Source organism: Elephas maximus, chromosome 26 (genome assembly GCF_024166365.1).
Source record: "Elephas maximus indicus isolate mEleMax1 chromosome 26, mEleMax1 primary haplotype, whole genome shotgun sequence".
Classification (NCBI taxonomy): Eukaryota; Metazoa; Chordata; class Mammalia; order Proboscidea; family Elephantidae; genus Elephas; species Elephas maximus.
In genome coordinates, this window is record NC_064844.1 from 46739261 (window position 1) to 46766818 (window position 27558).

At 41.0% G+C, this 27558-nt stretch overlaps 1 protein-coding gene across 9 annotated transcripts in view; it reads right to left on the bottom strand.

Moving 5' to 3' along the window:
- Window positions 1-27558, bottom strand: part of TMEM108 (transmembrane protein 108) — a 1078120-nt gene that overhangs the window by 292715 nt on the left and 757847 nt on the right. The window contains exon 3 of one of the 9 annotated variants that reach the window (XM_049870590.1): window positions 13084-13217. The exons of the other annotated variants lie outside the window; for them this stretch is intronic. The gene's annotated coding sequence lies outside the window, so the exon portion shown is untranslated. The remainder of the gene's footprint in view (window positions 1-13083; window positions 13218-27558) is intronic. 9 annotated transcript variants of the gene reach the window in all.

Consider the following 27558-nt stretch of genomic DNA (forward strand, 5'->3'; position numbering starts at 1 on the left):
GCCACATTACAGCTTTTTGGCGCACTTCCCTTTCATTGCTTCAGTTTTCACAAAAATCTCAGCTTCCTGCTAAAGCTGGTGTTTAAATGTTAAAAGAGTGACACTAACTAAATGCAAACAAAAGTTAATTACCCAGGTAGTTCAAGTCTAGTGTGTTAATTAGATGTTGAGGAAACTTATCACGCTCTCCAAGCCACAATGCTGGGTGTAGCTATTAGATTTTTTTTTTAACAGTAAGTAAATGCCAATCATGCTAGAATATGGTTTCTTTTCAGTCTAAAACTCCAGATATTACGCCTGTTTAAATGGATGTGAGGAAACCCTGGTGGCATAGTGGTTATGAATTCAGCTGCAATTAAAAAATGGGCAAAGGATATGAACAGACACTTCACTAAAGAAGACATTCAGGCAGCTAACAGATACATGAGGAAATGCTCATGATCATTAGCCATTAAAGAAATGCAAATCAAAACTACAATGAGATTCCATCTCACTCCAACAAGGCTGGCATCAATCCAACAAAAACAAAATAATAAATGTTGGAGAGGCTGTGGAGAGACTGGAATACTTATACACTGCTGGTGGGAAGGTAAAATGGTACAGCCACTTTGGAAATCAATTTGGCGCTTCCTTAAAAAGCTAGAAATAGAACTACCATACAATCCAGCAATCCCACTCCTTGGAATATATCCTAGAGAAGTAAGAGCTATCACACGAACAGATATATGCATACCCATGTTCACTGAAGCACTGTTTACAATAGCAAAAAGAATGAAGTAACCAAGGTGCCCATCAAAGGATGAATGGATAAACAACGGTATATTCATACAATGGAATACTATGCATCAATAAAGAACAACAATGAATCTGTGAAACATTTAGTAACATGGAAGAATCTGGACGGCATTATGCTGAGTGAAATTAGTCAGCTGCAAAAGGACAAATATTGTATGAGACCACTATTATAAGAACTCAAGAAATAGTTTAAACAGAGAAGAAAATATTCTTTGATGGTTACGAGACGGGGGAGGGAGAGAGGGAGGGATAGGGGTATTCACTACTTAGATAGTAGACAAGAAACTAATATGGCTGAGGGGAAGAACAACACACAATACAGGAGAGGTCAACACAACTGGACTAAACCAAAAGCAAAGAAGTTTCCTGAATAAACTGAATGCTTCGAAGGCTAGCGTAGCAGGGGCCGGGTTTAGGGACCATGATTTCAGGAGACATCTAGGTCAATTGGCATAATTAAAGCTATTAAGAAAATATTCTGCAACCCATTCTGGAGAGTGGCCTCTGGGGTCTTTAATGCTAGCAAACAGCCATCTAAGATGCTACAATTGGTTTCAACACACATGGAACAAAGGAGAATGAAGAACACCAAAGATACAAGGTAAGTATGAGTCCAAGAGTCAGAATGGGCCACATAAATCAGAGACTACATCAGCCTGAGACCAGAAGAAGTAGATGGTGCCCAGCTATAAGTGATGACTGCCATGAAAGGGAGAACAACCGAAAATCCGTGAAGGAGCAGGAGAACACGGGACACAGACCCCAAATTCTTGTAAAAAGACCAGACTTAATGGTCTGACCGAGGCTAGAAGGACCCCGGAGGTCATGGTCCCCAGACCTTCTGTTAGCCCAAGACAGGAACCATTCCCAAAGCCAAGTCTTCATACAGGGATTGGACTGGACTATAAGACAGAAAATGATACTGGTGAGGAGTGGGTTTCTTGGATCAATTAGACACAGGAGACTATGTGTGCAGCTTCTGTTTGGAGGGGAGATGTGAAGGCCGAAGGGGACAAAAGCTGGCTAAATGGACACGGAAACACAGGGTGGAGAGAAGGAATGTGCTGTCTCGTTGGGGGAGAGCAACTAGAAGTATATAGCAAATATATATAAGGTTTTGTATGAGAGACTGACTTGATTTGTAAACTTCCACTTAAAGGACAATACAAATATAAAAAGAAAAAAAAAAAGTTCGGTTGCTAACCAAAAGGTCGGCAGCTTGAATCCGCCAGGCACGCCTTGGGAACCCTATGGGGCAGTTCTGCTCTGTCCTATAGGGTCTCTATGAGTCAGAATCGACTTGATGGCCATGGGTTTGGTATGTTTTTTTTTTTTTTTAAATTGGCTATTAAAACATGCAGGGAGGGGGGTTGGGTAACTCAGAGACTAACCTTGAAATCTGATTTTGTTCACAGTTAAGCAAGTTATGTTAAACTACAGTATAGGGTAAAAAAGAAAAATTCTAGAATTGGCATCTGTCAACCTTCAAACATTCTAACATTTGCTCCCTCCTTCAATACACAAGTTGGACGTGAAGTAGAAGAGAACATGGGGCCCAATAGGCCAAAGATCAGAGTCTAGCTCTGATTACTCTCTATGAGAACTTGTGCAAATCTCTTAACCCCTCTAGACCTTTGTTTTCTCGTTTACATAACAAGGGAGCTGGACCAGGATGCTTTCTAAATTCAATTCCAGCTCTAAAAAAGATGGAGTGTTCTTGGCATTTCAAAGTCAAAGAATATCTGAATGTAGATTTAGATGCCAGGCCATTCAGTATATCATATATGGAGGTACACTTATCTGTTTAAGCTTCAGGTTTCAAACAGAGGTCCTTTGTACAATATCATAAATATGGAGGGAATCTGGAAAGACAATTTGGTTTGGAACCCCATTTAGGCTGGTGAATGCTCATTACCACCTAAGGCAAAGCTGCTCATTCTTTTCTTTGGTTCTAGGGTCCACAGGCGCTGCAAGGCTGGGTCAGTGCCTACCAGTCTCCTCCACAAATGCCAGGGGTTTGGATAATGGAAGTGAAAGGATACTAAAACATTAAGGAAAATGTTTTCTTATTTGCTGACACTGTAGGAACAACCTAGAATGAAAACAGGAGTTTGCTTTAGACCCAAGTCTAACCCTTCAGATGTCGACGTGGTTTGAGAACTGGAAACGCACACATGTTCTCGCGGTCTCACACCCAGACAGCGGTGTGATGGATTATTTTCAAGCCATGGGCTCGTAACTCTCATCCAAGTGACTGGACAGGACTGTGTGATAGGGTACTTGTGGCCCACCAAGGGGATTGGTCAGTTTTGCCATCCCGCTGGGTTTGAAATGAGCCACCCCAGAGGCGGGAAAGAGAAGACTCTACTACCACCAATGAGGAACAGCCAGGAGCCAGTACCTCCTTTGGACCTGGGATCCCTGCCCTAAGAAGCTCCTGGCAGCAGGAAACTGAGAGACAGAGTGAACTGTAACCCTGAAGATGGTGAGAAGGGGTGACAGGAGAACCCAGGAGGAGAGACCCAGCAGCAGGCGACTGCGCAGTGGGCTTCCTGGCCCACGGAGCAAGAAGGTGCCTTTGGACAGAGGCCTAGTGCCAGGCAGAGGTATACCTGTCAGCACGGCTGGGGAGAGGCTGTCCTGTTGGAAGAACTTTACCCTGAGTGTTCCTGAGCCTGAACTGTTAACCTGTTACTTCCCTAATAAACCCCATAAGCGTGAGTATTGACTGTTGGTTCTGTGTGACCACTGCAAAGAATTATCAAAGCCAGCAGAGAGTTCTATGGGAAGGACAGAATTGATTAAAGATGGTAGGGAGAAGAGGTATGTGTGACCTCTGCCTCACAGTAATCAGCCCTGGGTTCCTGATCTTGATTTTCCTTTCGCTTGTGAAGTTAGAGGAGGTCAGACAATGCCCCCATACTGTTTTTACCAGACTCACTGACCAAGGAAAGAAAGCTGTTGATTCTTGCATGATTCCACTGACTGGAGTCAGCACCTCTTCTCCCAGCTCTGCTTTCTAATAACCAGTCTCTCTTTCTTCACAGAGTGCTTAGAGCCCCTCGCCTGGCCAGGCCCCATGGCCTCCAATCAGATTTTCCTGCCTGTTCGACCCTCATGAGGTTGACTACTTTGACCTGAAGCTGAGTTACCCTGTTACCCCCTGAGGAGAAGAGGGCTATCCTGGAGGATACCTTCTGACTCAGGCTGGCCAGAAAGCAGCCGGTCCCCCTTGTAAGCATGAGCTTACTACAGTTCTTGACAGCTACCAATGAAGAAGGTACTGTGAATTAGAAATTATCTATTTGATTCCTGGCTCTTCCCGTGCTTTTTCCTACACATTCTTACTCAAGAGTGGTATCAGAAGCAAAACCATTGTCTTTGTTGCGTCCTCTTAAACAAAATAAACAAAACACTGAAAGAGACCTCACACGGATTATAAAGAAGAGTTTAGAAAGAAGTGAAAAATTGAAACAAAAGGGTAAGGCATGGGTATATTGTATTGGGTAAAGGCAAGAGGCCCTAGAGTCACACTTCCTGGGTTTGAATTCTAGCCCTGTCACTACCAGCTTTATGATCTGGGCAAGTCATTTAAACTCTCAGTGCCTCAGTTTCCCCATCTGTAAAATGGGGATAACAGCAGTTATCCACTCATAGGGTTGTTGTAAGGATTAAACAACAAGAACACACAGAACAGTGCCTGGCCCACAGTAAGAGCTACATAAGTGCTACTGCCGTGGGTTATTACGGATTTCTCAAAACTGAATGTAAACTTGGGGTTTTACTCTTGCAAAGAGTTATTCAGAAAGATGTTAGGTAAGTTACAAGAGACTTCGAATGATGAAGTACTTGAAGAGGTGAATCCTCTAGAGCAGATGGAAGAAAATAAAATAGCCATTTAGAGCTTGCATAAATGCAGCCAAGGAGGACTGTGAGCAACGCACAGGTGTATAAATGTTTTAAAATATCTAAATTCCAAGGAAATGGGCTGTGGAGATTTACCTAACTAGCAAACTAGAATAAAAACTAGTTTACAGGTGGAAAACCACAAAACATGTCATAGTGATGACACGTGGAGTATGTCACATGCGGAATCATTTAAATAGGGGTAAATCACAGAGGACAATCTTTCAGAAACAGTGGGATGTCCAAAGTGAAAATCTGGGGGAGAAAGAAGTGCAGTGTTCTCGCTTCTTATATGGCAAGACTGCACCGTCACTGTCCTTGTCTGGGTGATTCATCACACCCACTAACATATCCAGCCTGACATTAACACTTGCCCAGTATGGAAAAGGCTGGTAGAATTTTTATAGCCTGGTAAACATGCTTGTAGGCTGAGCTATTACTCTGCTGTGTCAGCCAACTTTCACAAGCCTTGATTAGTGGCTGATTGACATCAGTCGGCTGTGGAAAAGGGCAACAGGAGACAGTAACCAGGGACACCAGCCCCGCTCAGCTTCCCTCACAACTGTCTATTTACTGAGTTAATTCTCCTGCCCCTCATCCTCCAAACACTCAGTTCTCCAAGTACAGCTGGAAGAGGAACAGTACCCTCTTACACTTCCCTCCACACATGGTGCATACACTTGGGCTTAGGGAGCAGACCGCTTGCCGAAGCATCGACAGTTGACCACATACGATTGAATCACGGATAGTTCCTTTCCTTTTGGCTCTAGGCCATTTTTCGATTTTCTATGAACATAGGTCACTTTTGTGATGCTGAAAAAAACTAAAAAGTTTGCTTTCTTATACCAATCTAATTCACATCTAACCAATTTCTAAGACACATGAAACTTAACAGTTGAATGCGGAGGGCAGGACTTACCTCCGTTTTTTGTTTTTGGTTTAATCTATAGAAACGAGTTGCTAAAACTGAGGGTTGTCAAGAGGATTAAAGGAGATAACTTATTTGAAAGTGACTAGTTCAGTACCTGGTGTGTAGCATGTAGGACATGTTCCAAAAGCACAGCTTCATCTGTAGTCTAAAGAGACTCAGCACTGAAAAGGCACATGTCACTGCCTACTGTGCTGGCATCAATCAGCCTTCAAACAGAGTCCAGGATCATACTGGCCAGGAACGGGGTAATAGTTTTTCCAAGAACAAAGTGAGGCCTCATTCACCTAACTCACATAAACCTATAGAAAGCTGTATTCAGCAGGGTATATTTGAATCCTCTTTCTAATCTACGGCTCAGATTCTCAGAGTTCGTGAATATTATATTGGACCCTTGCTATTTCTTTATGGAAGAAAAAAACTTAATATAGTAGACACCATCCCAGAAGATTTTTTGTCCTGAGTGTTTTAAAAGTACTGTACTCTCATTCAGAATGCCATTCCTTGCATGGACCTCAAGCAGAGGCTCATGGTCACATGTGGTAAAATGGGTCCAATTCTCTCTCACTAAGAGAGTAAAGTGTGTCAAAAGGAGTAAGAATTTGAGACCTCAGCAAGAGTATACTTTGCCCAAAATAATAAGATGCAGGTATAATTTTGTTATAATAACTATAGATTAATAAAACAAATATACAAAAAACAAAGCAATATATACAACGAAGTAACTCATCTTTGGTTATTTTCCAACTGCTCTTTAAACTATTGCTATGATCTAAATCTGGATAGAAGTTTTGTCCTGACCTGTAAATCTATCCTTCGGTTAAGCTAATTTTGAAATATAGAAGTAGAAAATTCAAGTTCTACTCTTGACCTGGCAATAGCTTAAATACCTGACAAGAAAGATGAGAGAAAAGACATGAGTGGTTTGAGGCCAACAACATCTGTTTTGGAAAAGTGAAGTTAAGAAACGTAGCAAAGATGTGAACAACTCTAACCTGCTGCAAACAATACCAGTATTAACGTAACTAGAACCTGATGACACAAGTACTCAGCTAGGACTACAGATGCACACCCTAGTCAGAGTGCGCTAAGAGATCATGCTGCAATCATCAACACCCCCACAGCTCACTGACTTAATACGACAGAAATGTATTTTTTGTTCATGCTCTATGCTCAATATAGGGCAGTGGTGGTGGCATCACGATGGTAGAGAAAGGGAAATAGTGAATCGCACACAGGCTCTTAAAGCTTCCACCTGGGAGGGACATGTGTTCACTTGGGCTCACATTTCATTGCCCAAAGTAAGTCACATGGCCATACCTAACTTCAAAGGGAGCAAGGCAGTACAATTCTACCATATGGCTGGATAGCAAGGAGCTGGAAATTTCTGGTGAAAAGCACTAGTTACTATCACAAATGACAACATTACCCAAGAGCTTTGCAAAGTTCTTCCATATTTGTTATCTCATTTGATCTTGACTCTAGCCTTGCAGCTTGGATTCTGTAAGCATCCCATTTTACAAATAAAGTAACACTCAGAGAGGTTAAGTGACTTGCTTAGATCATAAAATTGTAAGTCAAACAGTTGACTTCTCTCACCTGTGAAGGGGGATAATAACAGTACTTAGTTCACAGGGCTGTTGTGGGGATTAAATGAGATAACGTGTTTAAAAAAAAAATTCAGACTGCGCCTAATACATGGTAGTCGCTCACTAAACATTATTCTCCTTTGAATGTTGCCAAAGGTGAACTACCACTTGAGCCAGTTAAGCTCAGATATTAATATATAACACAATTTTAAGGCTGGAAGGGCCTTGGGAATCCACCTGCTCCAGAGAAATTCAAGGGCTATGCCTGGGATCTCTCAGTTTATGGTACAGCCAAGGTGGAACCGGATCTCCTGGCTTCCAGTCTCATGCCCTCTCATGTCTAGTAGGAACAGTTTGTTTAGAATGGCGTTTGACACAGTAAAGAAGCTGGCTGATTTACTTGGGTTAGTTTTCATTTCTTCTGAAAATCCATCTATTTAAGGACACAGAACACAACCAACACACATTGCTGTTAAATTCTGGCCTGGATACAAATGAAAACAAGTCCAAATATTAAATCAAAGCTCTTTGCTGTCTCGTGGTAGGGCTCCAGTCTGAAATTAGTTCTATTCACCAGCTTAATGATATTGGCAGTTGTTTTTTAATTAAGTCACCCTTAATTGCTACACTGCGCAAATTTTAAGAGCTAACAGAAATGCTTGCTGTGTTCCAATGTACTTTATGGTGAAAGAATCTGAATTGGTTCTCTTTTAAAAGGTTTCAATAAGGGCATTTCAGAAAACAGCTTAAAAGTGGTTTTCCAGGTAATGCGGGTCTGAAAATTCTAGTGAGTTTCCAAGCCCTCCAGGCCCTGAGAGTTAAATTTCATTCCTTCAAAGTAAGCCACTGAATTTCCTTGTCTGTGGAATAGAAATCGTGACCCTTGAAACCCAGGGGAGATATGAAGTGGTCATGTGACAAAGGCATTACCTAAAGAAAAAAAAAAAAACAACAATCCTTTTGCTGTCGAGGCGATTCCAACTCATAGCAACCTATAGGAGAGAGTAGAATTGCCCTCACAGAGTTTCCAAGGAACACCTGGTGGATTCGAACTGTCAGCCTTTTGGTCAGCAGCCGTAGCACTTAACCTCTGTTCCATATATACTGACAGTTTCCAAAACAACTATAAAGACAAATATCCTCCTTCTCTCTCCTCTTTGTAGAATCAAATCTGTATTCAGTGAAGAACAGGTATGCTTGAGTCTCTTCTGCCCTTAAAAAGGTCCACTGAGATACCTCTAAGTCCAAAATAGAAGTGAATAGAAGTTGGCATGTTCCTATTAAGTGGGGTGGGGGGTTGGGGGAGAAGATCTTCTTGCCTTTTTCTAGGAAACAGTAATGTGAACCCCCGGCACCATATAAATGGAGAGTTGGGTATCTTCTTCCACCCCTTGTATCTGAAAGTGACTTGAAACTGATTAAATTGAATGCTCCACTGGAATCTTGGAAGCACTCACTCAACTGGCAGAGCCGAAAAGTCAGATACTGTTCTGGTCAATGGAAGTCTCAAGCAACCAAATAAAGAGGTCATCACGCCACCTGTGCAGGTCACCTGACGATGCATACAATAGCCTCAGGGCTACTTTGTCTGGCATCCACTTTGACATCCAACTCCTGTTCTCTTACATAGCCCCTGGTTCTACTCTGCCACTAGCACTGAACAGAGATGACTGATCTAAGAATACCAAGATGCTGTGAAGTGGTTAAACAGATAAACTGCTACTTGATTTCAAGTGACAAGACACCACGAAATTTAACAACAACATGCAATTAAAACTATTTGGGAGCTGCTACATAATTGCCCTACTGCTATTCAAACATAAACACAAATGAAGGTAGGATCTGTCATTCAAATTCTTCATTAAATTAGCTCATAAACTATAAGCCTGGCTTTGCTGCAGTACAATAGGTTCACTGTTAACTGTTATTTCTTTTCACTGTTTATAATCCTGGGTTTAATGGCAATGATTTTCCACCAAGTTTCTATTAGATTCTCTTTACTGTTCAGAGAGCTTCTTTGACTATAAGTGATAGAATGTCCCTAAAAAAAAAAAACCCAAGGACATTTACGCTTCATAGCAAAGGTGGACTGTAATTTGATTTCCATGGTGGTCTTCCCAGTGAAAATCTCTGGAGTAGATTTGGGAAAGTCTCCTCAGTAACCTAGCTCAAATTGAACACTGTTAATTTGTTCATTCATTCATTCACCAAGTACTTACTGAGCATCTCAGTGCTAGCAACTCGGTTAAACACTGGGGATGCTAACATCTTACATCATGGAAGGACCCCCAGGTGGTGCAATGGTTAAGCACCTGCCTGCTAACAGAAATGTTATTTCTCCTTTGTCTCTTCTAATCCATGACAGTTTCCGAGTATTTTCTTGAAACTGTGTAAGGGTACTGGTCAACCATTCTGTAGAATGTCCTTCAATTTAGGGTTTTGAAGTTTTGGGGAAAATTCCACAGAGGTGACATATCCTTATCACATCATGTTAGGGTATACATGTCATCAACATGACTTACATTGGTGGTGTTAATCGTCATCACTTGGTTAAGGTGGTATCTGCCAGGTTTCTCCACTGCAAAGCTACTATTTTTCCTTTCCATATTCTATTCATTAGAAGCATATCACTAAGTACAACTCACACTCAAGGGGAGGGGAATTAAGCTCTGCCTTAATTTTTTTTTTTTTTTAAGGAGATTTGGTGGCACAGTGGTTAAGTGCTCGGCTATTACCTGAAAGGTTGGCAGTTTGAGCTCACCACATGCTCCACAGAAGGATGCGGCAGTCTGCTTCCACAAGGATTTATAGCCGTGGAAACCCTATGGGGCAGTTCCAGTCTGTCCTATAAAGTCACTATGAGTCAAAATCAACTCGATGGCAAGAGTTTTTTTTTTTTTAATGGAGGGAGAAGTACCAAATAATCTGGCAACACAGGTGAAAACAGCCATAGTAATAGCTAGCTTGGGGCAGATACTCTGAATCTATGCAAACATACCATTTCTTAAAGTTTGTCCAATAATTTTAACCTTCATCAATGGATCTCCATTACAGTAATTTACTGTGGTGTTCCACTAAGGATTTTCTATTTCCCTTATCCATTTTACATTTATTGAAATTCTTCTGCAAGGTAAATTTATTCCTTCTCTCTCATTTATTTGTTTTATCATTTATTGATAATAGTATGCTTTCATGGATATTTATTTCATTCTTTGGGCTATAATCCAATACTAAATCATTTTATTCTCTTGCTTAAACTGTTCCAGTTATGGCTATTAAAGGGTCTTTCAGACTGGTTTCTGTGCTCTTTTGACTTTTTTTTTTTTTGGCATTTCCTTACTTTCTTGGCACTATAAGATACTCCAGGCTCATTTTGTATTTTCCTTGCCCCAGCCCTAGAATCAGCCATTCTCCAAGGAACCCTGGTTTATTTTATTGGAGAATGATATTAGAAACCAAAATTTGAGCACTTAATGTACTCACTGCTACAAGGTTTTACCTCTAGGCCCTCTCAGGGGCCAGAGTTAGAAAACATACGTATGTATACTAACCCATGTATACACATATATCTATGAAGATAAACTGTGAAGACGACTTCATTTAACTCTCTTTGCATCTGTTTCCAGGGTCAGGTTACATAGGGACAGCTAGAGTGCATTTCTCTTTGTCACCATGTACTGTTGCTACTGCTAAAAACCTCCCCTGTGAGTATACTACTGAGCAATCAAATATTTGAGATTTCATTTCATAAAGCAATTGTTCCAAAGCATTCTTTCTCACTGGGTATGAGGTTCTCTAAGGCAGCAATTTAGAAATCTGGTGAGGCTAGACAGCCATGTACCACCATTTATCACTCCTCATATACCAGGCAGAAGCTGGTCAAGTTTTTGGAATCTTTCAACTAGGACTTCCTGGCGCTTACTCCACCAAGCACAGTTACCAATATTAATAACAGAATGGCAGTTAGGTGGCTCTGCTTTTATATTATTTTTCAGTTTATTAATGTTTTGATAGGATGGTGCAGGCAAGAGGCTGAAAGTACAGGGCCTGGATGTCCCTGCAGCTCTTGGTCCAGAGAAAATTCTCAGGTGAGAACAAGGCTGGTGTCATGGATTAAATGATATCCCCCCCTAAAATGTGTATATCAACTTGGTTAGGCCATGATTCCCAGTGCTGTATGGCTTTCCTCCATTTGGTGATTGTAATTTTTTGTTCAGAGGATTAGGGTGGGATTGTAACACCACCCTCACTCAGGTCACCTCCCTGATCTAAAGTGAGTTTCCCTGGGGTATGGCCTGCACCACCTTTTATCTCTTATGAGATAAAAGGAAAGGTAAGCAGAGAGTTGGGGACCTCATACCACCAAGAAAGAAACACCAGGAGCAGAGACTGTATTTTAGACCTGGGGTCCCTGCATGAAGAAGCTCCTCGTCCAGGGGAGCACTGATGAGAAGGCCGGCAGAGAAAGCCTTCCCCTGGAGCCGATGCCCTGAATTTGGACTTGTAACCTACTAGACTGTGGGAAAATAAATTTCTCTTTGTTAAAGCCATCCACTTGTGGTATTTCTGTTGTGGCAGCACTAGATAACTAAGGGAGCTGGCAACAGATTTAGGATCTCACCAAGGGCTCAGCAGAACGGCACACCTAAATCACACTTCTGCCTCCTTGGACACCTGGCTTCATCTCTCTGTACCCGTTTCCTCATCTGTAAAACAGGATTATTGCATCTTTTAACCACACAAGGCAATAATGAAAGGTAAGGAATTGAAAAGATTAATGCAAAGTGTTCTGCCTCATAAGCCGTTTTGCCTCTAGAACTGCTATGAGGATAAAATTAAATAAAGCAACTGAAAATGCCCTATACAAACAAAAGGTATTCTTTTTTTTTTAATAGCTTCAGATGAATGTGCTGTACTTAATTATGAGAAGTATGAACTGAATATATTAATTTAAAATAAAATATATTAATAAAGCCTGGAAATAAGATTAATTCAAAAGATCTCATTTTAAAAGATTCAGACTAAAGCAACATCAAAACCAAAACCAAACCCACTGCCGTCGAGTTGATTCCAACTCATAGCGACCCTATTGGACAGACTGGAACTGCCCCATAGAGTTTCCAAGGAGCGCCTGGTGCATCTGAACTGCCAGCCTCTTGGTTAACAGCTGCAGGACTTAACCATTACGCTGCCAGGGTTATACAGCAATATAGCGTGGGTTAAGAACACAGACTCTGGAACCAGACCACCTGGATTCAAATCCTGTTTATGCCACTTACTTAGTTGTATAAACTTTGTTGTTGTTGTTGGGTGCTGCTGAGTAGATTCCCACTCACAGCAACCCCCATGTAGCAGAGAAGAATTGCCCCATGGGGCTTCCTAAGGCCGTAACCTTTACAAAGCAGATGGCTAGATCTTTCTCCCATGGAGCAGCTGGTGATTTGAACCACCAACTTTTTGGTTAGCAGCTAAGCATTTAAACTTTGTGCCACCAGGGCTCCTTCTGTATAACCTTAAAAAAAACTCAGTGACATAGAGTCGATTCTGACTCATAGTGGCCCTATAGGACAGCGTAGAACTGCCCCATAGAGTTTCCAAGGAGCACCTGGTGGATTCGAAATGATGACCTTTTAGTTGGCAGCTGTAGCACTTAACCACTATACCACCGGGCTTTCCTGTATAACCTTAGGCATACTCAATGTATAATCTTTCTATGCCTGTTACTGCATATGTAAAATGAAGAAAATTACAGTATATAACGACTATGGATATTGTGAGAATAAATGAATTGACACATACAAAGTATTCAGAATAGTTCCTGGAACATGGTGAGCACTTAATAAGTATTAACTGAAATTATACTACCATAGTAATAAATGGATGCCAGAAGAACAAACAAATCTGCCTTGGAAGAAGTACAGCCGGAATCTTCCTTAGAAGTGAGGATGGCGAGACTTCATCTCACGTACTTTGGGCATGTTATCAGGAAGGACCAGTCCCTGGAGAAGGACACAATGCTTGGTAAAGTAGAGCGTCAGTAGGAAAAAAAGAAGACCCTCAACAATGATGGACTGACACAACGGCTGCAACAGTGGGCTCAAACACAGCAACAATTATGAGGATGGCACAAGACCAGGCAGTGTTTCGTTCTGTTGTCCACAGGGTGGCTATGAGTCGGAACTGACTCTATGGCACCTAACAACAACAACAATAAATTACCAGGTAGTAGAATTCCGAATGAGTGGGCCTGGATTGTTAGTTTAAAATACTCAAAGATATTTTACTATTGTATTTAATATGAGGAGAGGGGAAGATTAGCATTACATCGACTATGTGTAATGAGGTCAGTTTCTAGCTTCATGCTCAGGATGTGATTTTCAAGGAGCAGGGGATTATGGAGTGTGACACTCTGCTTCCAGACAGCAGTTCCCAGCCGTCCACCCTCCACTACTTATCGACACATGCCTACTCTGAGCAGGGCAGTGTTCTCACAGTCCCCTGACAAATACATTCACTCTTGCTCCACTAGCTGGGCTACCCACCCGCCTTTCCAACACATGGTGAAATGTTGTCTATCCTAAATGCTACTTCTGTTCCTGGCTCCTCTCCAGCAACTTCCCTGATGCCAGCTGATCCGAACCTCCGTTTTTAACTCTTTTCATATGCATGCTAAGAAGTACACCATTCCAAACATAACTGTTACCATGTTATTCCATGTACATAAAGTGTGTCTGCTCAACTAGACTGTGCATTCTTTAAAAGGGAGCCAGTCATGTCTTACACAGTCTTCTTTTGTTTCGTTTCAGCAGCAGCTCTTAGTAGGGATTCTTTTATGCCAGCCCACCCTTCTTCCAGGGGACATTGACAAAGTTTGGAGACATTTTTGGTTGTTTCAACAGGGGGGAGGGAGCTAATGATCTAGAAGGTAGGCCCCAAGATCATTGCTAAACATCCTACAATACACAGGAAGAACAACCCCCCACAAGAATTATCTAGTCCAAAATGTAAGCAGTTCTGACGTTGAGAAATCCTGTCCAACAGTATCCAGGACAGTTGAAAAATGAGATACATTCCAACCACATGATTTTTTCTATAACATCTCAATGGGCCAAGCTCAGTCTCAACTTCCATTCCACGGTTATATCCACCAATCCAGAACCTTTTCTTTTTATTAACAGCAATAATAATCATGAAAACAAGAGAGGATATTCTGTCTTTATCTTATTTGGGCCTATGTGCCACCCTTAGTAGCACCACTGGCAGTGATATTTCAGTTTTCGCTATGAATAAAGGCAGTGACAGATCTCTGGCATCAAGGAATCGACCATAGAGGACAGTCCCTACCTCCTACCTCACAGGCCCTGGAGGCCTTCCACTAGTAGACCTGGCCAGGTTAGCTATCAGGATATTCGAACCGTTCCATGGGCAGGTAGGGTCTGAGGGTGATTTTGCTGTCCCTACCCAGGCATATCTGGAGGTGGCCAGAGTGGAGTCAAGGGTACCCACTTGCTTATCTCATGGCTGTTTTCACTTTCCAATCTCCTATATTTGCCCAAACTCCATGAATGAGCCGTAGGTCCACTGTCCCAAATGGGTTACAGTCAAACTCTGTGGTTCAGGCCCTTATCCCCTGCGCCTGGCCCTAAGCAGCCCCCTGCTGAGGAGATGGATCTATTCCCAGTATCTCAGCCACTGGCTGTGGACCTCTTCCACCACGATGACCCTGCTGGCACAGGAGCTCTGGAACCATCCTGGCCATTACAGAGGTCTGTGCCTGTCTCCCTCAGTAGCTTAGACTACCTAGCCTTGAGGCTTCCCTGGATATCGACCTTGCCCCCTTAGATTTTACCCTGTATTTTAAATAATTTAGATCCACAAAAGATTTAAGCAGCAGCACTGTGGTTTGTTAAGCTGGATCCTTTAGAAGTGAGTCCCTACACTTGATACCTTGAAACCTTTCTCCCCCTAGTCTACTGTGGCACGCACAGCCATCCCACTGCTGAGATAGAGTCCATGATAGCCCATGCGAAAAAAAAAATTTTTTTTTTTCTGGAGAGAGGCGTATGCAAATATCTAAAACTTTTTATTAGTATAGAACTGGAAAATAAAAGTAATAAACATAAACTGAAATCTATAGGTCATCTAGTTAGTAAAGTATGTTGGCAGTTTGACTCAAGTCCATGCTCTTAGCCACAATGCTATGCTGCTGTTTTCTCAATTCTTAAGTAGAATGTAGGTGTGTATTTGTGTGTATTGTATACACACACATATGTTCAACTTTTACTACAGAATACAACACATGGATATGTTTATTAGAATTCATGTTATAACTGCAACTAGCGTCACATTACAATATGTGTATAAACTTTTGCGTGAGAAATTGACTTGAGCTGTAAACATTCAACTAATGCACAAAAAAAATTTAGAATAAAAGAATTAGGAAATTGAACAGCTAAATAATCTGCTTAGTAAAGATACATTAACAATTCTTGTAAAAAAAAGGTTGTAACAAATACAGTTAAAAAGAAAAAAGAATTCATGTTATATCATGAGGGTACATTTTCTTCATCTCTAGGCTGTAAACACTCTACAAAAAGTCAGGGTTAAGCACATTTTGTCTTGATGGTTCTCCATCCTTTCCCAACTTTCCACCTGTTCTTCAGGTGTCAAGGTCTACACTATACTAATCTGCTTCCAGTCCATCCAGCAAACCCTGCTCTCCTGGCAGTGTTTCAAGCTCTGGTAATACCTGCAATATTTTCTGCCTGTGTATGATAGGCTGGTCAGTATCTCATCCCAACGTCTAATTTCCAGTGCCCAGTTTGCCTGATCTAGTACTCTGATTCTGGTTTAGTTTCACATCACCCACAACCCTTCAGTATCATGGCCATTTCTTCCTTCCATTCACAGATAAGAGGTTATCGGTCTAGAGCCCCATCCCCTTAGGGTTTCTTCTCCTTATAATCTAATACATGGTAATGTATTAACAGCCTCAATATTACTGGCCTCATTTTTTTTTTCAGGTAAAACATTTCATTTTAATAGGAGTTTTCTCATACAACCTTATTCCATAGACATGAAGATCAAAAAGAAAATTCCAAGCACATGCCAGTCCCTGGTATGGGGGAGACATACTCAGACAGGTCTATCTTCCTGATGCCCTCAAATTATACCATATGGCCACTTAATCCTGACAGAGAGCTGTAGGTCCATCCCTAAATTTGGCCTCATCTTATTTCTTTTACATTCTTAGTTAAGCCCCCAGAACTATACCCTGCAGAGGGTCCTTCGGAAAGCCTTGCCAATCAACTCAGATTGGATAACTAATATGCAGACGACCACACTGTTCTTTATACCCTGTTGGTGTAATCATGGTGAATAAGTAGATTCATTTGGAATTATTACAAGTTGCTATTCCATTCTCAGAGCCAGATTTCATCTGAATTTTCAGTCTCATGGTACTGTGATACATTTCCACCACGCCTATGTGATTAAGCCTTGAGACTTCTTATGCAGTAGAGACAACAGAAGGGGAAATGAAAGGAATAGCTTGAGATCACAGCAATCAATTTTGCACTTACTTTCTATTTTTTGAGAATGTTTTTAAAAGACTCTTTATCACCCTCCACTGTATTCTGCTTGGATTTTTTTCTCAAAAACAAAAAACTTGTAAACTTGTCAGAGCTATTAAGTACAAAACTGCCCAGCAGATACTCTTTCTAATCAACATATAAAATTCACAGATATTCTACTACTCATAGAGTAATGCCTATTGATATGATCCTTCAAGCTACCAATGGATGATGAGGGAAAATGCATAGTTGATTGTTTACATTAAGTCAGTACAGTTTAGGGCCAAGTTATGGTAAGCTGCACCTAGTAGGAGATAACTAACTGAAGGGACTTGAGATGTTTACAAGTATAGTGTCCATATGGTAATTTGAAGTCATATAATTATAACATTAGGTTTTAAAGAAAATTTTACAAATACATGAAGAAGGGGTGAATTTCTGGAATGGCTGAGTAAAGAGGTCGGCAAGTATTTTCCCCAAAAAGCAACAATAAAAATGGACAAAGTTATTAAAAACAATCATTAAAGACTCTGGAATTGACCAAAGGCGTACAACAAGTCAGAAATACTTATTTGCAAAAACCTACTGAATCTTGGTAAGAACAGTGGAAGCCTGTGGAATTTTAACCAGGAACTGCTCCCACCCTTTGCCCTCTCTTAACCCAGCTCCATGACCTAGGAAGTTCTACCTCAGCCTCCGTGGATAGGGAAGACTATGAGGACTGGCAGTTCTGCCACCCTGCTGGAGGGGGCTGACTTTATTTGGACCAGAGCATGGAAAAACTCATGTCGAATGCACTGCCAAAAACAAATAGAGCTCTCAGTGGCAAACAATCATGGAGGGCTAACGTCGTGGCTAGCCTGAGATCTTATACTGGTTGGGACAAGCACAAAATGGCAGACTAGCCAGAAATTAAATAAGGAAATCCCTGGTAACAACCAAAGACAGCCTTGCTAAGATCTCCCTTATTCTGGGGTCCAGGAGGCTGTGCACACTCAGGATAAACGGGTCAGACCCCTAACGAGCTACTTGTCCCTGGCTGATTTTTTGTTTGTTTGTTTCTAGTACATCAAATAAAACCAACAGCATTTAGTAAGAATGGCTCCTGGGGCTTTCCTAAAATCCATTTACCTGCAAAAACGTAGTACAAAATTAACAAAAGTGGATCAGGTAAGTTTGGACTACCTGTACCAAATATACACGAAGATCTTCCTCAATCGTTGTCCTATATTCATTTATGTCCTAAAGCCTCCTGATTGTAAATTTTTGCTTGTTCAAGCAAGTGATCATAAATTCTCTTAGAGACAACAGAACACTCCATGTGGATTAAAGACTATTTTCCCCAAGCTTGGTAGAATGAAGGCAGCCACTTCAGGTTGGTACCAAGAAAACCTGCTCACCAGGCAACTTTTATACGCTCCTGTCTTTCTGTACGGCTCAACAGCCGGCTCATCCTCAGCACTCAGCCAATGTCAAATCGCTAAGGAAAATAAGGAGCCAGTCTCTGTAGTTAGACAGCCAGCATCTGTGTTGCTCAGAACCTTGTGTAATCCGTCCTTGTGGTAAGGACCGCCAGAAAGGCTAATAGTTTAAGAACGCCATTGACAAACAGACTAATAGACATCCGAAGAGTTCAAAGCACAGAACGCAGTAGGGCTTGGACCTTGGAGTGAGTCCCTCCTTCAGGCTTTTTCCTCCTTTTTACTTGACGAAGATGAGGCAGGGGGGAGGGGGGTAGACAGCTGGGAAATCTCCGCTAGCTTAGAAGGATGGTGTCGCTATCAAAGGAAAACACTGGGTGAGATTAATTCATCATGGCAACTACATCTGTTCTCTCAAATGAGAAAAATACTGAAACACGCCTGTTGGCAGAGTGGTATGGATTTTGCCACCAATTAATTATACCTGGGTTTCAACTGTGGCCATCATGTACCTGCTCAGTGACCTTGGACAGTTTCCTTGGTCCCTCTGTGTTTCCTTAACTGTGAAATGGATTAAATGAGATACTATAGGTAACATGCCTAACACTGTTCATATGTGCTCACAGATGTTGCCACCCCTCCCTTTCTGCCTTACCAATGCAAGAAGCAGGTGCTAAAAGTGATACACATTGTCTCTGGGCAGATGCAGAAATACATCCATTTGTCACAGTGTAGTTTCCCACAACAACAACAACAAAAATTACAGGACTCATTCTGCAATTCAGCAACTCAGACTCTATTTTTCAGCCAGGATGATGCAATTAACTTTTACCTGACACTTTTCCTCCTGAACCACTTCTAAAAGATCAGGTATTTTAACACCAGTTAATCAATATGGTGGGGTTCCACAGGTCAGCCACCACCACCGCTAACATAAAAAGGCCAGGATCATGGCTGCTGCCAGGCAGAGTACAGCTCCTCCAAATAAAATATTTTATATTTCTTTTTTTCCCCCTGCCAAAACTCCCTGGCCAGTTCTTTCTTCTTTACAAGAGCTGCCGGGACATGATGGGATCCTCTGTACATCTGAGTCCAGAGAACCCCATGATGGCACCCAGTGGAAAGTGAGGGCCTGCACAGGTTTCAGGCTGGCACACCACACCTGCTGTCAAGGCTACTTCACACTCAGGCTGAGAAGCTCCTCTCACACTCATCAGTGCCCACTGCAATGATGACATGTGAGCACATAAAGAGTCACTGAATCACTGTGCTGACTCATGCATCAAAAAGAAAGCCCTTGTCTGGGCTCAGAGGCCAGGAGACAATCTCCAGGGGAGAGTCTGAAATCTTGCCAGCTAAAAACAGCAGGTAGTTATTAGCACAAGCCCTGCAAATACTTTCTAATTAAATGGTGGATTTTTCCTCCCTCTGCCTCTTGTCTTCCTTGTCCCCTTTCTCTCCTGTCTTGCCAGATGCTCTTGGACACTCTGGGTCACATCTGTCAGCCAAATAAGAGTGCTAAGATAAAAATAGACCCAAAACAACAGGTCCCGGCAGCCAAGAGCAATCCCTGCTCAGAGAGCAGCAAAGACAATGCTGCATTTCAAATTCCTGACCTAAAAATTTAATTGAAGTCTGACTGTGAATTAATTACTTTTTATTTCTTACTGGAAAGAAACCTTTTTGTATCCTGAAGCAGAGATCTATATTTTAACTCAGAAAGTCAAAGTAGGAAAAATGATAATGACCACAACCAAATATAATTATAAAATGTGGCTGAGTTCTTGGCATACAGATTTCCCTAATATCTTAAATACTGATTCTTCTACAACTAACCCTCCATTTGTCCTACAAACATGTAAAATGCTTTATGTTACAAACTGAACTCATTCTCTCCCCCCTGCCACACACACACAGACACATACCCCACCTGTGCTGTGAATCTTGCTAGTTCTCTAAGCTACAGCCCTTGGAGTACATCCTCAAATGCTCTCTCTAAACCAGCTATCAAGATTTTACCACGTAAATGTCTAAAACTTCACCTCTTCTCTTCATACTCTTGCTTTGCCTGAATAGGTTATTCAGTCTCTTTCCAGGTGATTACTGCAACTTGTGGCCCTCCATGCATCCACTGATTTTACTCTTAAATAATGTGTCTACTCATGTCACATCCCTGCTTAAAACCTTCCCAACTCTTTGTTACCTTCAATTTGGCACTTAAGGCTCTTCGCAACCCGCTTTCTAGCCAGCTGACCTCCCTAGCTCCTCATGGCACCAACCCTCACCTACAGCCTTCCATACCTTCACAGTCCATACACTTACAGGTTTTCCTGGATGCCCCAACACATGCTCTACACTTAGCCTCCCTTTTCTGAGCTCTCAACACTCTGCCCTGACATCTATTTAGTACTTAGTTTACAATGCAATTGCCTATTTTGTAACATGGAGTTTCCTGTTTAAAGAAAGATTAAGGGAAATTTCACAGGTTATGCTTTAAAAAAGAAGGCAAATGATTGCAGATGAAAAGATATTAGTAAATGGAGGGGTAAAAATAAACATTTTTAAAACTAAGGAAAATGTATGATTTTTGGAGTAAAACAGGGAAGCTGAGGAGAGATAAGTTTTTGTATTTTGGAAGATGAGAGGCAACACACTCTTAAATAGAGATTTTGATAAGTATGCCTATTAAAACAGCAAGAGGAGCTACTTCTAAGGGAGAAAACCAAGCATATAATCTCTAAACAAGTAGAGGGAAAAAAAGAAAAAAACACTGATGTGGAAAAGAACAAGAACTATCAACTCAAAAGAGGATAAGAAAACAGGGAGGGAAAGAAATAGAAAACACCAATAAATAAAAACACATTAAAAAGGTGATAGAAATAAATCTAAATACATCATTAATCACAATAAATATCAACGAACTGAACTCTTCAACTGAAAGGTAAATATTTTTAGGCTGCATAAACAAAAATCCAGCTATTGTTGTTTATAACACGCTTAAAATATGGAAAAAGAAAGACTTAATAATTACAAATCTGTATGCATCTATTACTATAACCTCAAAATATGCAAAGCAAAAAATGACAAGGAAATAAGAAAAATGAAAAATTCCACCACCAGACAAGAGAAACTACAAGTCTCATAGTAATTGACACTGGATCCACAATCAATGCCCCTGGAAGCAGCAGTCAAGAAATCAAATGGCATGTTGCACTGGGCAAATCTGCTGCAAAGGACCTCTTTAAAGTGTTAAAAAGCAAAGATGTCACATTGAGGACTAAGGTGTGCCTGACCCAAGCCATGGTATTTTTGATTGTCTCATACGTATGCAAAAACTGGACTAAGAATAAGGAAAACTGAAGGAGAATTGGCACTTCTGAATTACGGGGTTGGCTACGAATACCATGGACTGTCAGAAAACTGAACGAATCTGTCTTGGAAGAAGTGCAGCCAGAATGCTCCTTAGAAGTGAGGACGGTTGAGACTTTATCTCACGTACTTTGGACATGCTGTCAGGGGGGACCCTAGAAAAGGACATCATGCTTGGTAAAGCAGCAGAAAAGAGGAAGGCCCTCAACAAGATGGACTAGTATACAGTGGGTGCAACAGTAGGCTCAAGCATAGCAATGATTGCGAGGATGGCGCAGGACCGCACAGTGTTTTATTCTGTTGTCCACAGGGTCGCTATGAGTCACAACTAACTCAATGGCATCTAACACCAACAATAGTAATTGACAGCTTCAGCAGATAAAATATATCAGTAAGGAAAAATAAGATGTGAATAGCACAATCAATAAGCTTTTTTATATATAGAATATAAAATATGGAATATTGAACCCAACAATTAGCAACGTAAGAAACTTCTCTGGAAACTAAGCTATAAACATTATTGATAAATTCCAGAGGCTTGGGATCATACAGCCAACATTCTCTTACTATAATGCAATTAAATATTAGAAATAATTTTTTTTTAAGATAACTAGGAAATTCCCATATATTCAGAAATTTAAAAGAAACATATTTCAAAACAACTCGGAACCAAAGAAGAAATAAAAATGGAACCTGGAGGAGGCGGAGCCAAAATGGCGGACTAGGCAGACGCTACCTCGGATCCCTCTTACAACAAAGACACGGAAAAACAAGTGAATCGATCACATACATAACAATCTACGAACCCTGAACAACAAACACAGATTTAGAGACGGAGAACGAACTAATACGGGGAAGCAGCGATTGTTTCCAGAGCCTGGAGCCAGCGTACCAGTCAGGTACGGCACAAGCACAGAGACCTGCTCCACCCCCCTGAACTAACCCCGGGAGGGGGACTAGCCGGTTCCACGGGCGGCGTGGGACGCAGCCGTTAGGAGAAGTCCCCAGGAGGCAGTGACTGATCTTGGAGCAGAAAGAGCAGCATCCGAGCCGGGGAACCGTCCCACAGGGATTTGGACTGCACGCAGGTACGCCATAAACATGGAGAGTTGCTCCACCCCCTGAACTAACCCCGGGAAGGTGACCATCCGGGTCGCGCGGGCGGCGTGGGACGCAGCCGGTAGGAGAAGTCCCCGGGAGGCAGCGACTGGTATTGGAGCGGGGAGAACAGCGTTCCAGCCGGGACACTCGGTCGCGGCACAAGCACGGGGAGCTACTCCACCCATCTGAACTAACCCCGGGAGGGGGCCCACCTGGTTCACGGGGGCGGCACGGCCACGCGGCTGGAGGGACGAGAAGTCCCCGGGAGGCAGCGACTGATTTTGGAGTCGAGAGTGCATCGTCCCAGTAGGGGAGCCTTGACGCTGGGCGTGGGGCTGGAAGCGGAGGATCTGACCGTGACTCCAGCGGGCCAGACCCCCCGGGGGCAATCTCCACACAGACAGCACACATAGGCGACGCGCCCGCGGGAATCTCAGATATAATAGTCATTCCAAGCAAGACAAGCAACTCTGGCTATATTCTGAGGTGCTACTCTCCTATCTCTCTGTTCCCTCCCCCACCCTCCCCAGGCGGCTTCATTAACATCTGAATAGCCTGAGCCAGAGGGAGAACTCTGATAGGGATCTGACTGCAGTTTTTTTTTAGCGGATTTTCTGGAAAAACTAGTTTCCCAGTGATGGCTCGGAGACAACAATCCATATCAAACCACTTAAAGAAGCAGACCGTGACAGCTTCTCCAACTCCCCAAACAAAAGAATCAAAATCTTTCCCAAATGAAGATACAATTTTGGAATTATCAGATACAGAATATAAAAAACTAATTTACAGAATGCTTAATGATATCACAAATGAAATTAGGATATCTGCAGAAAAAGCCAAGGAACACACTGATAAAACTGTTGAAGAACTCAAAAAGATTATTCAAGAACATACTGGATAAATTAATAAGTTGCAAGAATCCATAGAGAGACAACATGTAGAAATCCAAAAGATTAACAATAAAATAACAGAATTAGACAACACACTAGGAAGTCAGAGGAGCAGACTCGAGCAATTAGAATGCAGACTGGGACATCTGGAGGACCAGGGAATCAACACCAACATAGCTGAAAAAAAATCAGATAAAAGAATTAAAAAAAATGAAGAAACCCTAAGAATCATGTGGGACTCTATCAAGAAGGATAACCTGCGGGTGATTGGAGTCCCAGAACAGGGAGGGGGGACAGAAAACACAGAGAAAATAGTTGAAGAATTTCTGACAGAAAACTTCCCTGACATCATGAAAGACGAAAGGATATCTATCCAAGATGCTCATCGAACCCCATTTAAGATTGATCCAAAAAGAAAAACACCAAGACATATTATCATCAAACTCACCAAAACCAAAGATAAACAGAAAATTTTAAAAGCAGCCAGGGAGAAAAGAAAGGTTTCCTTCAAGGGAGAATCAATAAGAATATGTTCTGACTACTCAGCAGAAACCATGCAGGCAAGAAGGGAATGGGACGACATATACAGAACACTGAAGGAGAAAAACTGCCAACCAAGGATCATATATCCAGCAAAACTCTCTCTGAAATATGAAGGCGAAATTAAGATATTTACAGACAAACACAAGTTTAGAGAATTTGCAAAAACCAAACCAAAGCTACAAGAAATACTAAAGGATATTGTTTGGTCAGAGAACCAATAATATCAGATATCAGCACAACACAAGGTCACAAAACAGAACGTCCTGATATCAACTCAAATAGGGAAATCACAAAAACAAACAAATTAAGATTAATTAAAAAAAAAATACACATAACAGGGAATCATGGAAGTCAATAGGTAAAAGATCACAATAATCAAAAAGAGGGACTAAATACAGGAGGCATTGAACTGCCATATGGAGAGTGATACAAGGCGATATAGAACAATACAAGTTAGGTTTTTACTTAGAAAAATAGGGGTATATAATGAGGTAACCACAAAAAGGTATAACAACTCTATAACTCAAGACAAAAACCAAGAAAAACGTAACGACTCAACTAACATAAAGTCAAACACTATGAAAGTGAGGATCTCACAATTTACTAAGAAAAACGCCTCAGCACAAAAAAGTATGTGGAAAAATGAAATTGTCAACAACACACATAAAAAGGCATCAAAATGACAGCACTAAAAACTTATTTATCTATAATTACCCTGAATGTAAATGGACTAAATGCACCAATAAAGAGACAGAGAGTCACAGACTGGATAAAGAAACACGATCCATCTATATGCTGCCTACAAGAGACACACCTTAGACTTAGAGACACAAACAAACTAAAACTCAAAGGATGGAAAAAAGTATATCAAGCAAACAATAAGCAAAAAAGAAGAGGAGTAGCAATATTAATTTCTGACAAAATAGACTTTAGACTTAAATCCACCACAAAGGATAAAGAAGGACACTATATAATGATAAAAGGGACAATTGATCAGGAAGACATAACCATATTAAATATTTACGCACCCAATGACAGGGCTGCAAGATATATAAATCAAATTTTAACAGAACTGAAAAGCGAGATAGATACCTCCACAATTATAGTAGGAGACTTCAACACACCCCTTTCGGAGAAGGACAGGACATCCAGTAAGAAGCTCAACAGAGACACGGAAGATCTAATTACAACAATCAACCAACTTGACCTCATTGACTTATACAGAACTCTCCACCCAACTGCTGCAAAATATACTTTTTTTTCTAGCGCACATGGAACATTCTCTAGAATAGACCACATATTAGGTCATAAAACAAACCTTTGCAGAGTCCAAAACATCGAAATATTACAAAGCATCTTCTCAGACCACAAGGCAATAAAACTAGAGATCAATAACAGAAGAACGAGGGAAAAGAAATCAAATACTTGGAAAATGAACAATACCCTCCTGAAAAAAGACTGGGTTATAGAAGACATCAAGGAGGGAATAAGGAAATTCATAGACAGCAACGAGAATGAAAATACTTCCTATCAAAACCTCTGGGACACAGCAAAAGCAGTGCTCAGAGGTCAATTTATATCAATAAATGCACACATACAAAAAGAAGAAAGAGCCAAAATCAGAGAACTGTCCCTACAACTTGAACAAATAGAAAGTGAGCAACAAAAGAATCCATCAGGCACCAGAAGAAAACAAATAATAAAAATTAGAGCTGAACTAAATGAATTAGAGAACAGAAAAACAATTGAAAGAATTAACAAAGCCAAAAGCTGGTTCTTTGAAAAAATTAACAAAATTGATAAACCATTGGCTAGACTGACTAAAGAAATACAGGAAAGGAAACAAATAACCCGAATAAGAAATGAGAAGGACCACATCACAACAGAACCAAATGAAATTAAAAGAATCATTTCAGATTATTATGAAAAATTGTACTCTAACAAATTTGAAAACCTAGAAGAAATGGATGAATTCCTTGAAAAACACTACCTACCTAAACTAACACATTCAGAAGCAGAACAACTAAATAGACCCATAACAAAAAAAGAGATTGAAACGGTAATCAAAAAACTCCCAACAAAAAAAAGTCCTGGCCCGGACGGCTTCACTGCAGAGTTCTACCAAATTTTCAGAGAAGAGTTAACACCACTACTACTAAAGGTATTCCAAAGCATAGAAAATGACGGAATACTACCCAACTCATTCTATGAAGCCACCATCTCCCTGATACCAAAACCAGGTAAAGACATTACAAAAAAAGAAAATTATAGACCTATATCCCTCATGAACATTGATGCAAAAATCCTCAACAAAATTCTAGCCAATAGAATCCAACAACACATCAAAAAAATAATTCACCCTGATCAAGTGGGATTTATACCAGGTATGCAAGGCTGGTTTAATATCAGAAAAACCATTAATGTAATCCATCACATAAATAAAACAAAAGACAAAAACCACATGATCTTATCAATTGATGCAGAAAAGGCATTTGACAAAGTCCAACACCCATTTATGATAAAAACTCTTACCAAAATAGGAATTGAAGGAAAATTCCTCAACATAATAAAGGGCATCTATGCAAAGCCAACAGCCAATATCACTCTAAATGGAGAGAACCTGAAAGCATTTCCCTTGAGAACGGGAACCAGACAAGGATGCCCTTTATCACCGCTCTTATTCAACATCGTGTTGGAAGTCTTAGCCAGGGCAATCAGGCTAGACAAAGAAATAAAAGGTATCTGGATTGGCAAGGAAGAAGTAAAGTTATCACTATTTGCAGATGACATGATTATATACACAGAAAACCCTAAGGAATCCTCCAGAAAACTACTGAAACTAATAGAAGAGTTTGGCAGAGTCTCAGGTTATAAAATAAACATACAAAAATCACTTGGATTCCTCTACATCAACAAAAAGAACACCGAAGAGGAAATAACCAAATCAATACCATTCACAGTAGCCCCCAAGAAGATAAGATACTTAGGAATAAATCTTACCAAGGATGTAAAAGACCTATACAAAGAAAACTACAAAGCTCTACTACAAGAAATTCAAAAGGACATACTTAAGTGGAAAAACATACCTTGCTCATGGATAGGAAGACTTAACATAGTAAAAATGTCTATTCTACCAAAAGCCATCTATACATTTAACGCACTTCCGATCCAAATTCCAATGTCATATTTTAAGGGGATAGAGAAACAAATCACCAATTTCATATGGAAGGGAAAGAAGCCCCGGATAAGCAAAGCACTACTGAAAAAGAAGAAGAAAGTGGGAGGCCTCACCTTACCTGACTTCAGAACCTATTATACAGCCACAGTAGTCAAAACAGCCTGGTATTGGTACAACAACAGACACATAGACCAATGGAACAGAATTGAGAACCCAGACATAGATCCATCCACGTATGAGCAGCTGATATTTGACAAAGGACCAGT